Source organism: Mobula birostris, chromosome 12 (assembly GCF_030028105.1).
Source record: "Mobula birostris isolate sMobBir1 chromosome 12, sMobBir1.hap1, whole genome shotgun sequence".
In the NCBI taxonomy this organism is placed as follows: domain Eukaryota; kingdom Metazoa; phylum Chordata; class Chondrichthyes; order Myliobatiformes; family Myliobatidae; genus Mobula; species Mobula birostris.
The window spans coordinates 223,838-235,863 of NC_092381.1; the positions used below are offsets into that span (position 1 = coordinate 223,838).

The 12,026-nt window shown below is 46.2% G+C and overlaps 1 protein-coding gene across 1 annotated transcript in view; it reads left to right on the forward strand.

Moving 5' to 3' along the window:
- Window positions 1-989: 989 nt before the first annotated feature.
- LOC140205710 (mitochondrial adenyl nucleotide antiporter SLC25A24-like) overlaps window positions 990-12,026 on the forward strand; it is a 65,615-nt gene continuing 54,578 nt past the window's right edge. Inside the window, exons 1-2 of the mRNA XM_072273242.1 lie at window positions 990-1,116; window positions 2,433-2,520. The gene's annotated coding sequence lies outside the window, so the exon portion shown is untranslated. The remainder of the gene's footprint in view (window positions 1,117-2,432; window positions 2,521-12,026) is intronic.

Genomic DNA, 12,026 nt, shown 5'->3' on the forward strand with positions numbered 1-12,026 from the left:
GTGTAGGAGAAATTTGCTCAGCTAACAGTGCCACCACCAGCGAATACCCAGTTGAACTAAAAACTCTCTTAGACGAAGGTGGCTACGTTCAGCGACATGCTATGTTTAAGCAAGGAACACGCGATCACTTTTTTAATGAAATAAACTGTAATTGATGATTGCTAATATTCTTGAATGTTTTTATTTGTTGTTTTGTGTATTAAAAAGCTTTATAAAAATTAATTTATGTTTTAATTTCTACAGTAACAACAATGATTTATTCATGGAATTCTTTAATTCAAAGGTAATTTACTTGCCAGAAGGTAAACGTGCAAAAAACGGGTCAAATAGGGCAAAAATAGGGGTGTTTTAGGATGTTAGGTCAACATTAGATCAATTTGAACGCTGATTTTCTTGAACCCTGATTTAGCACGACCCTGCTTTATTCACGATGACATTTTATGGACTCAAATGATCACGTTATAATGGGGTTTCACTGTACGTACCTTGCCCATGCCCGTTCTCACCAAAGCCTCCCCAGTCTAGCTTTGGTCCACTCTAACAACAACCGCTCCACTTGTCCCTACCTTATTTTTATTTGCCCTTGCTAATGAATCATGACTGTACTGCTGAAATAAGCCAAAATCGCATGATAGCTCCTTTTTTCAATTTCTCTCTCCCGGTCCTGTGTGAGGCCTTGTGCCAATTCAACTGCGACTGCACCACCGGAAATAGCCTCATGCAGGAAAGTGCACCGTAATTAGCTGTAATTTTACTGAGAGGTGGTGAAACTCTGAGGGTTTGAGTAAATCCTTCTGTTTAATTTCTAATGTTATGTTAATGATTGTGAAGGATTTGGAAAGAGCACTGGACAAGGGGATATGTGTGGTAACATTTTGGGGAGGGGGCTGTATATCGACGCTGTGCTTGCCGGTCAGCGTAGAAACAGTGATCCAAAGGGCCGGTTTCCAAATTGTGTAACTCTGACTCCCCTTTCTGCTTTTCAATAGAAAATATTACAGTCTGGGGACAGTGACCAAGACAATGAGCTGGATTTCAAAGAGTTCACTAACTACCTCCACAATCATGAGAAGAAACTTCGACTAGCTTTCAAAAGCTTGGATAAAAATAATGATGGTGAGTGTTACTGACATTTATGATGACGTGAAGATGATTGTACCCTGACAGGGAAGGTTGGTGAATGGCATGCAGTGTAGAGTTTGGAGACATTGTGGAGGGGGGCAGGGACTGCGATGGGAGTGACCTCCATTGTGCCATGCATACAGTACTGCAGTGCTGTGCTGTGTTTTAGTTGAGGCATTGAGTTTAAGAGTCACAAAGTCACGTTGCAGCTGTTTAAAACTCTGATTAGGCCACATTTAGAGTATTGTTTTCAGTTCTGAATCTTTGCTGCCTGGATGAGAGAATGTCTTCTGAGTATAGGTTGAGTGAGCTAATGCTTTTTTCTTTGGAGCAAAGGAAAATGAGAGGCAACTTGATGGAAGTGTATAAGACTATAGGAGGCACAGGTAGAATGGATAGCCAGCACCTTTTTCCCCAGGGTGGCAGTGGCTAATACCAGAGACATCCATTTAAAGTGAGTGGAGAGTTCATTACAGGAAAGAGACTAGCAATGATAGAAGATTGACTGACTGGCAGGAGGTAAAGAATGGAAATAAAGGGGGCCTTTTCTGGTGGGTTTATACTGTTATCTGTTCTGTGTTCATCTGTTACAGAAAGGATGTGGAGGCTTTCGAGAGGATGCTAAGAGGTTCACTAGGGTGTTGCCCAGATTACAGGGTATAAACTATCAGGAGGGGTTGGACAAACTTGTCTTATATTTTCTAGAGCAGTGAAGGCTGAGGGGCAACCTGAAAGAATTATGACAGATACATATAGGATATAGGCAATGTGTGGGAGGAAAGTTTCAGAGGGATGTTTGGAGCAACAGAGAGTGGTGGATGCCTGATACAACACACATCAAAGTTGCTGGTGAACGCAGCAGGCCCGGCAGCATCTCTAGGAAGAGGTACAGTCGACGTTTCGGGCCAAGACCCTGCCTGACACAGGCTGGCGGGGAGGGAGGTGGAACCAGAGACGAAAATGTCATTTAGGGGAACATGGGTATGGATCAAGTGCAGCCAGATAGGCTTAGTTTCATTTGGTGTCACGGTTGGCACACATTATGGGCTGAAGGCCCTGTTCTGTTGTACTGTTCTGTGTTCAGCTGCAGTCCTCTGCTATCCTTCATGGCTCCATTGCAATCCTGTGCTGCCTCTTGTTTGCTATACTACAGTCCTGTGCTGTCCTTTGTGGCTCCACTGCAGTCCTGTGCTGTCCTTTGTCGCTCCATTGCAGTCCTGTGCTGCCTCTTGGTTGCTGTACTGCAGTCCTGTGCTGGATCTTAAGATTTTAGTCTCAATGAGTTTTACTGAACTACTGTTTTTCTTTAGGCAAGATTGATGCTGTCGAGATTGTCGAGTCACTCAAGTCTCTGGGAATTCAGATCAACCTTCAGAATGCACAGAAGATTCTTCACTCGTAAGCTGTTTTCCCTGGAACCTCAGGCTGTAACTGCCACAAATGTCTTTATTTAAATTGTTCTTAAGCTTTGGACACAAAGGCGACTGTTGTGTATTTTGTTGTTGCTTTGCGGGTGTGTTTGAAAGAGTATGGAAATTCATGGCATCAGTGTTGCTTCAAACTTTGCTCAGTCTTTGAAGCAACAATTCGAGGAGTCCCACTTTGCGTTCCTCGTTGCCTTCTCAAATACTGCATGGAAACTGTCCTTTGGCCCACTTTGTTTATGCTGATCAATGAACATAGAACAGTACAGCACATTACGGGCCCTTCGGCCCACAGTGTTGTGCTGACCCTCAAACCCTGCCTCCCATATAGCCCCCCACCTTAAATTCCTCTACCAGTGTGTCCACCTGAGCTGTCCCATTTGTCAGCGTTTGACCCATACCTATCTAAATTATTTCTATCTGTGTATCTGTCCAGATCTCTTTAACATGTTGTAGTAATTGTAGCTGCCTCTAACACATGCCCATGTATTGCACTAAGAGATTGACTATGGATGGGTGTGGGGCATTGTTCAGTTCCAAGACGGCCTTGGGGGAAGAAGTTGTTTTTCAGTCTGGATGTCCATGCAGAGATGTTCCTGTATCTCCTGATGGATGGTTTGAACAAGTGATTACTGTGATGGAATGAGTCCATCAGGAATTTTTGAGCCCACTGTAGATGTCGTCAGTTGTAGGTGGTTTTTATATCTGGTAGTTGTGTCTCAGTAATGTTCTGTCTATCCTGATCACTTGTTGAAGTGCTTTTTGGTCAATCTTGGTGTAGCTAGTGTACCATATTATCATGCAGTAGGTCAGTATGCTCTCAATTATACTTTGGTAAAAGTTTAACAGCAGCTTTTGGGGCAAATTTGCCCTCTTTAGACTCCTAAGATGGTATAGGTGCTCCTGAGTCTTCCCTACTATCAAAGAGGTGTTAAAAACATAGAAACATAGAAAACCTACAGAAGAATACAGGCCCTTCAGCCCACACGCTATGCCGAAGATCTACTTACTTTAGAAATTACCTAGGGTTACCCATAGCCCTCGGTGTGGTGTGTGGCCAAGTACTTAGGGCGTTGGGCTCACGATCTGAAGGTCGTGGGTTCGAGTCTCGTCCAAGGCAGCGTGTTGTGTCTTTGAGCAAGGCACTTAACCCCACACTGCTCCAGTCCACCCAGCTGAAAATGGGTAAAGGCAAAATGCTGGGGGTTAACCTCGCAATAGACGGGCGTCCTATCAGGGGGTGGGGGTGGGAAGTCTCGTACTGTCAGTAGCTTCACGCCACAGAAACTGGCATAAGCACTGGCCTGATGGGCCACAAAGGCTCGGGACAGACTTCAGAAAAAAAACCCACAGCCCTCTATTTTTCTATGCTCCATGTACCTATCGAGGAAACATAGAAACATAGAAAACCTACTGCACAATACAGGCCCTTCGGCCCACAAAGTTGTGCCGAACATGTCCCTACCTTAGAAATTACTAGGCTTACCCATAGCCCTCTATTTTTCTAAGCTCCATGTATCTATCCAAAAGTCTCTTAAAAGACCCTATCGTATCCACCTCCACCACCGTTGTTGGCAGCCCATTCCACACACTCACTACTCTGTGTAAAAAACTTACCCCTGACATCTCCTCTGTACCTACTCCCCAGCACCTTAAACCTGTGTCCTCTTGTGGCAACCATTTTAACCTTGGGAAAAAGCCTCTGACTATATACACGATCAGTGTCTCTCATTATCTTATACACCTCTATCAGGTCACCTCTCATCCTCCGTCGCTCCAAGGAGAAAAGGCCAAGTTCACTCAACCTCTTTTCATAAGGCTCCCCAATCCAGGCAACATCCTTGTAAATCTCCTCTGCACCTTTTCTATGGGTTCCACATCCTTCCTGTAGTGAGGCGACCAGAACTGAGCACAGTACTCTAAGTGGGGTCTGACCAGTGTCCCATATAGCTGCAATATTACCTCTCGGCTCCTAAATTCAATTCCACGATTGATGAAGGGCAATATACCGTACACCTTCTTAACCACAGAGTCAACCTACGCAGCTGCTTTGAGCGTCTTGTGGATTCGGACCCCAAGATCCCTTTGATCCTCCACACTGCCAAGAGTCTTTCCTCTGGTTTCATACACACTTTCCCACTGTCACACTTGATAGGTCCCATTGTTTCATGTCTTGTCATCTTCCTCTTCACATACTTGTAGAATGCCTTGGGGTTTTCCTAAATCCTGCCTGCCAAGGCCTTCTCATGGCCCCTTCTGGCTCTCCTAATTTCCTTTTTAAGCTCCTTCCTATTTGCATTATAATCTTCTAGAACTCTAACATTACTTAGCTCTCTGAACCTTTTGTAAGCTTTTCTTTTCTTCTTGACTGGATTTATTACAGCCTTTGTACACCACAGTTCTTGTACCCTACCATAACTTCCCTCTCTCATTGGAACTTACCTGTGCAGGACTCCACACAAGTATCCCCTGAACATTTGCCACACTTCTTCCGTACTTTTCCCTGAGAACATTTGTTCCCAATTTAAGCTTCCAATTTCCTGCCTGATAGCCTCATAATTCCCCTTACTCCATTTAAATGCTTTTCTAAATTGTTGGTTCCTATCTCTCTTCAATGCTAAAAAAAAATGAGCATCCGTTAGTCTTGCGAGACCATGGATCTGTGCCTGGAAAGTCTTCGCAGGCCTGGGCAAGGTTGTATGGAAGACCAGCAGTTACCCATGCTACAAGTCTCCCCTCTCCACGACACCAATGTTGTCCAAGGGCATTAGGACTCATACAGCTTGGCACCACTGTCATCGCAGAGCAATGTGTGATTAAGTGCCTTGCTCAAGGACACAACACATTGCCTCGGCTGGGGCTCGAACTCATGACCTTCAGGTCGCTAGTCCAATGCCTTACCCACTTGGCCACGTGCCCACAATGCTATTGTAAGGAGATCTGATCACTGTCTCCAAAATGCTCTCCTCACTAAGAGATCTGACACCTGACCAGGTTCATTTCCTAATGCCAAATCAAGTACAGTCTCTCCTCTTGTAGATTTATCTACATATTGTGTCAAGAAACCTTCCTAAACACACCTAACAAACTCCACCCCATCTAAACCCTTTGATCTTGGGAGATGTCAATCAATATTTGGGAAATTAAAATCTCCCATCATGACAACTCTGTTATTATTACACCCTTCCAAGATCTGTTTCCCTATCTGCTCCTCGTTATCCCTGTTATTATTGGGCGGCCTATAAAAAACACCCAGTAAAGTTATTGACCCCTTCCTAACCTCCACCCACAGAGACTCCGTAGACAATCCCTCCATGACTTCCTCCTTTTCTGCAGCTGTGACACTATCTCTGATCAGCAGTGCCACGCCCCCACCTCTCTTGCCTCCCTCCCTGTCCTTTCTGAAACATCTAAAACTGGGCCCTTGAGTCTTTTAGAAGACCCTATCTTATCCGCCTCCACCACCATTGCTGGCAGCCCATTCCACGCACTCACCATTCTCTGCGTAAAAAACTTACACAGAACATAGGCATATAGATAAGGGTAGTGCAGTGGATGTGATCTATATGGATTTTAGTAAGGCATTTGACAAGGTTCCACACAGTAGGCTTATTCAGAAAGTTAGAAGGCATGGGATCCAGGGAAGTTTGGCCAGGTGGATTCAGAATTGGCTTGCCTGCAGAAGGCAGAGGGTGGTGGTGGAGGGAGTACCTTCAGATTGGAGGATTGTGACTAGTGGTGTCCCACAAGGATCTGGTCTGGGACCTCTACTTTTCGTGATTTTTATTAACGACCTGGATGTGGGGGTAAAAGGGTGGGTTGGCACTTTTGCAGACGACACAAAGGTTGGTGGTGTTGTAGATAGTGTAGAGGATTGTCAAAGATTGCAGAGAGACATTGATAGGATGCAGAAGTGGGCTGAGAAGTGGCAGATGGAGTTCAACCCAGAGAAGTGTGAGGTGGTACACTTTGGAAGGACAAACTCCAAGGCAGAGTACAAAGTAAATGGCAGGATACTTGGTAGTGTGGAGGAGCAGAGGGATCTCGAGGTACATGTCCACAGATCCCTGAAAGTTGCCTCACAGATGGATAGGGTAGTTAAGAAAGCTTATGGGGTGTTAGCTTTCATAAGTCGAGGGATAGAGTTTAAGAGTCACGATGTAATGATGCAGCTCTATAAAACTCTGGTTAGGCCACACTTGGAGTACTGTGTCCAGTTCTGGCCACCTCACTATAGGAAGGATGTGGAAGCATTGGAAAGGGTACAGAGGAGATTTACCAGGATGCTGCCTAGTTTAGAAAGTATGCATTATGATCAGAGATTAAGGGAGCTAGGGCTTTACTCTTTGGAGAGAAGGAGGATGAGAGGAGACATGATAGAGGTGTACAAGATAATAAGAGGAATAGATAGAGTGGATAGCCAGCGCCTCTTCCCCAGGGCACCACTGCTCAATACAAGAAGACATGGCTTTAAGGTAAGAGGTGGGAAGTTCAAGGGGGATATTAGAGGAAGGTTTTTTACTCAGAGAGTGGTTGGTGCGTGGAATGCACTGCCTGAGTCAGTGGTGGAGGCAGATACACTAGTGAAGTTTAGGAGACTACTAGACAGGTATATGGAGGAATCTAAGGTGGGGGCTTATCTGGGAGGCCGGGTTTGAGGGTGGGCACAACATTGTGGGCCAAAGGGCCTGTACTGTGCTGTACTATTCTATGTTCTATGTTCTTCACATACTTCACATTCACAGAGACTCAGTAGATAATTCCTTCATGACTTCCTCGTTTTCTGTGGCTGTGACACTATACTTGATCAACAGTGTCACGCACCCACCTCCTTTGCCTCCCTCCCTATCCTTTCTGAGACATCTAAAGCCTTGCACTTGAAATAACCATTCCTGCCCCTGAGCCATCCAAGTCTCTGTAATGGCCAGAACATCATAGCTCCGATTCCTGATCCACGCTCTAAGCTCATCCGATTTGTTTATCATGTTCTTGCATTAAAATAGACACATCTCAAACCATCAGTCTAAGTGCATCTCTTCTCTGTCACCTGCCTATCTTCCTTTTCACACTGTCTCCAAGCTTTCTCTTTTTGTGACCCAACAGCCCCTTCCTCCCTCTCTTCAGTTCAGTTCCCACTGGAAGTGTTAGTGATCCAAGAGAGCTTCTCCACTCCCAAGAACTTAAAGCTGGAGACTTCCTACTGCTTCACGATGTATGGGTAGTGGAGCTTGTTCATACCTTCTTGATTTCCTGAAGTTGATAATCATTTCTTTTTTTCTTGATGTTGAATGAATTAAAGGTGGCATCTGAGTACAAATCTGCTTCGGTCGACATCTTCTGGTTAGATCGTGAAACCATGTGTTTCACTTCTTTTATGTCTTTTATGTTTTTCATCTTGAATGTGATTCTGAATATGTTGAAGCCTGTGATTTGCAGTTTGGAAATCGTTTGGTTGTTTCAGCACTCAGGAGTCTCCAAGGGGATTCTGGGAGGCAAAGGCAGGGTGCAGGAATCTCGAGGAGAGAAGGCTGCTGGCCAATGCTCGACTAATTTTGCTGATTAAAGTTTCCATTGTTTGCCGATTAAAGCGACGGTGGAGATTGCAACGCCAGCTGACTTCCTTTTTATTGCTGGGGGATTGCTCTGCTGGTGGAGAGAGGATACTGCTTTTTTACCACTGGTACAATCGCTCTGCTACAGAGAGGGAGACTGCCTTTTTCTCCCTGGTGGGATTGCTCTGCTGGTGGAGAGAGGAGACTGCCTTTTTGTCACTGGTGAGATCGCTCTGCTATGAAGAGGGGAGACTGCCTTTTTATTGTTGGTGAGCTTTTTATCACTGCCTGTTTATTCCAGACATCCAGTGTTTCAGTATCCATTGTTGCTTCAATCAGCGAACAATGGGAGCTTTAATTGATGAAATGGAGTCAAACATTCGTTGGCAGCTTTTTCACTACAAAGTTCCCGCATGCTGCCTCTGCCTCCCACAATCCCCTCGGAGACTGTAGAGTGCTGAAACACCTAAACGAACTCCAAGTTGCAAATCACAGGCTAGAATCACATTCAAGACATAAAAACAAATGTAGCAGACATAAAAGAAGTGAAATATATGATTTCATGATCTATCCTGAAGGTGTCGACCAAAGCAGCATTGTACGCAGTCAGCATATTGACCGGAAGTGATTGGTGGTTGGGTCTTTTGTTTGTTCAGTCTCTACCTTAAACAGCTACAGCACAGCGGAGGTTGCTCTCATGTAGAGCAGCACCTTCTTGAACAGGTTTCCTCCATGGGGTATATCTACTGAATGCAACAGATTGACATTGAATTTCTTCAGGCTGATATTGAGTCCATCTTTGAAACGTGTCCTTTGCCCACCAGAGTAACAGAGATGATGATTATAATATGGGACATAACCAGTCTCTCCAGGTACCTGGTGGCTATTGGAGTGAGTGCAGCCAGTCTGTAGTTGTTGAGACATGTTAACACAGCCTACTTTGGGATTGGTATGATGGTTGATGTTTTGAAGTGTGAGCCAGAGGAGCAGAATTAGGCCATTTGGCCTATCGGGTCTGCTCCACCATTCAATCACTGCTGATCCTTTTTTTCCCCTCCTCAGCCCTTCTCCCTGGCCTTCTCCCTGTGATCTTTGACGCCGTGTCCAATCAATCTCTGCCTCTCAAAACAACCTCTCCCTCAATGTCGTGAAAACAAAGGAGCTGGTTGTGGATCACAGGAGGAATGGAGACAGGCTAACCCCTATTGACATCCCCTGTTAGATCTGGAGTTGAGAGGGAAAACAGCTTTAAGTTCCTCAGCATCCACATCACTGAGGATCTCACGTAGTCTATACACACCAGCTGTGAGGTGAAAAAGGCACAACAGACGGTTGAGGAAGTTTGATATGGGAACTGTACTTCCCTTAATCGCAGGATTCTGCGATGAGGAGTGGGAGAGCATTCCTGCCCCGGGGGTGAAGGCCATGTGTCAGTTTGCCATCACCATGAAGACAGAGGAGTAGGAGGGGCCGGATTGAGTGGTGGATCAATTGGGAGCTTCTGATGATGCCATCCCCCAAGTTTACTGTAATGTGACTGTTCTGAAGACAAATTAGCTGCTGTAATTTAGTTCTGGGGATGTGGCAGCTGCTCAGTGAAATGACCCGGGCATCAGTACCATTTGGTCAGCGGTTGAAAAGGGAGACATGGCTCAGGCAGAGAAGGCGAAACACGCACTGGTGCCTCCATTACTGAGAGAATGGCCTTGTTGAAGTTGCGGACCCAGATTTAATACTGGGTCACGTCACCCCCAGACCGACCTCGGCGTTGCCAGCCGGTTCTGCGAGAGATGTATTGGAGGATTGTGTTAAAGTCACTTCAGGATGACTTGGGATATTTAGGGGTTGAAAAGACCGATGGATTGCTCAGAGACCGGTTTTACTGGCCCCGGATGAAGTCAGAAGTCGAAGGATACTGCAAGTTGTGCATTCGATGCACACGGAGGAAGACGCTGCCTACACGGGCAGCTCCCTTGTTCTACTTGCAGAATGCGGGCCTCTGGACCTGGTGTGTATGAATTTCCTGTCAATAGAGCCAGATGCCGGAAACTCAGTGACTACTTAGTCATCACAGACCACTACACCAGATATGCACAGGTTTTTCCTACCAAGGACCAGAGAGCGACTATGGTGGCCAAAGTGTTATGGGAGAAGTATTTCATTTATTATGGTTTCCCAGGCGGATATATAGTGACCAGGGCTGGGACTTCGAGAGCAGACTTGTCCATGAGTTACTGGGCATGCTTGGAGTTGAGAAGTCGAGGATCACGCCCTATCACCCACAGGGCAATCCCCAGCCCTTGCTAGACCTTGCTAGATACGCTCGGGACCCTAGAGATCAGCAGGAAGAGCAGGTGGAGTCAACATGTTGGACATCTGGTTCACAGTTACAACTGTACTCAAAATGAAGCTACTGAGTACTCGCCATATTGTCTGATGTTTGGGCATGAGACCTCTGTTTTGGGACAGAAGAGGGTGACTTACCACCGAAGCCTGATCTGAAGTATATGTCTGACATGAGAAGAAAGCTGAAAAGGGCTTATGAATTAGCTGGGGCCACGGCTGCCAAGCAGAATCAAGGAAATAAGAGGAGGTACGATCAAAAGGTGGAGTTAAGGGCTTTCTTCTTCTTTCTTCATGATCAAACGGTGAGGGTCTCCCAACTCTTCCGGGAGACTGGGTCCTCGTAAGGAATTTGGGGTTACCTAGGAAACACAAATTGGCGGACCGCTGGATAGCTAAGCCCTATGTGATGGAGAGTCAATTGCCAAACCTACCAGTTTTCCGGGTGAAACCAAAGGATGGGAATAGGTCTGTCAAGATTCTATATCAGAACCACCTGCTGCCCCTGGGGCAAGAGGTGCAGGTAGACCCAGAGCCCGACTTGGAGCCTGCACCTAGTAAGAGGACTCTGCGGAAACGTGGGGCGACTGCAGGGCCCACAGCAGGCGAGGTTAGACTGGGCCCCGCCCCTGAGAGGAATACTGATTTCGAGGATGAGGACCTGGATGTGTTGTAAATGCTGCCTTTTGCTAACTCCCCATTGATTGAGGAAGAGACTCCCAGCCCTTCTCCCACTGAGTCAGGTGAAGTAGTGGTGGGGGGGAGGTGCTATCTGTGGGCAGCCTGGGTTACAACGGGACCCTGCAGGGGATGAAGCGGGGCTTGGCCACAGGACTGAAGGGTCAGAGTTGCAGGTGGGCACGAGTGATAGGTCGGGGGAGGCCTCGCCAGGTAGACCAGAAGTATCCCCAGTAGTGTTCGAACCTGAAGGGTTATGTGAGGGGGTACAGAGGTCTCAGAGAATTAGGAGACCACCGGATAGCCTGGCCTACATAGCACCAGGGGAACAGAGTGTGACTCCTACTGTTTGAGGAGCTAATTCACTGCCTTTTGCACCTGGATTGGACTGTGTTTTTTGCGGGAAGGGTTGGCGAATTATTTCAATGTCATGAGGACACGACTAAATTTGGTGGGGGGGAGGGTGTAACACGCTGTAAGGTTTCACTGCTAATGTAATGGTTTCTCTGTAATATTTCACTGCTAAGGTAATGGTTTTTCTGTAGCAGCAATGTTTGGGTTATGACTAGAGATAACGGGGCCTTTGGCATGTATGTTAGCCAATGAGAGGCATGTTGTTCTTTCTTGTGGGTCTGGGAGCAGGGACTTTGCGGTCTTTTGTCGGCGAGAGATGAAGAGAGAAGACGTGAGTGGAGAGAGTTGGTAGACCAACATACGGAGTGGACTAGGAGTGAGGGTACAAAGGTCTGCGGCGATCGGAGGAGGTTGATGGGAAATGACTGGACGAAATCCGTGAGCTCCAACATGTGCATTAGGCTGTTTCATTAAAAAGGGCCCTTTCTCTTTTTATTTTCTTTACTAACCCTATAGTGTGATTAACATTTTTAAAGTTCAATTGTTGAATTGC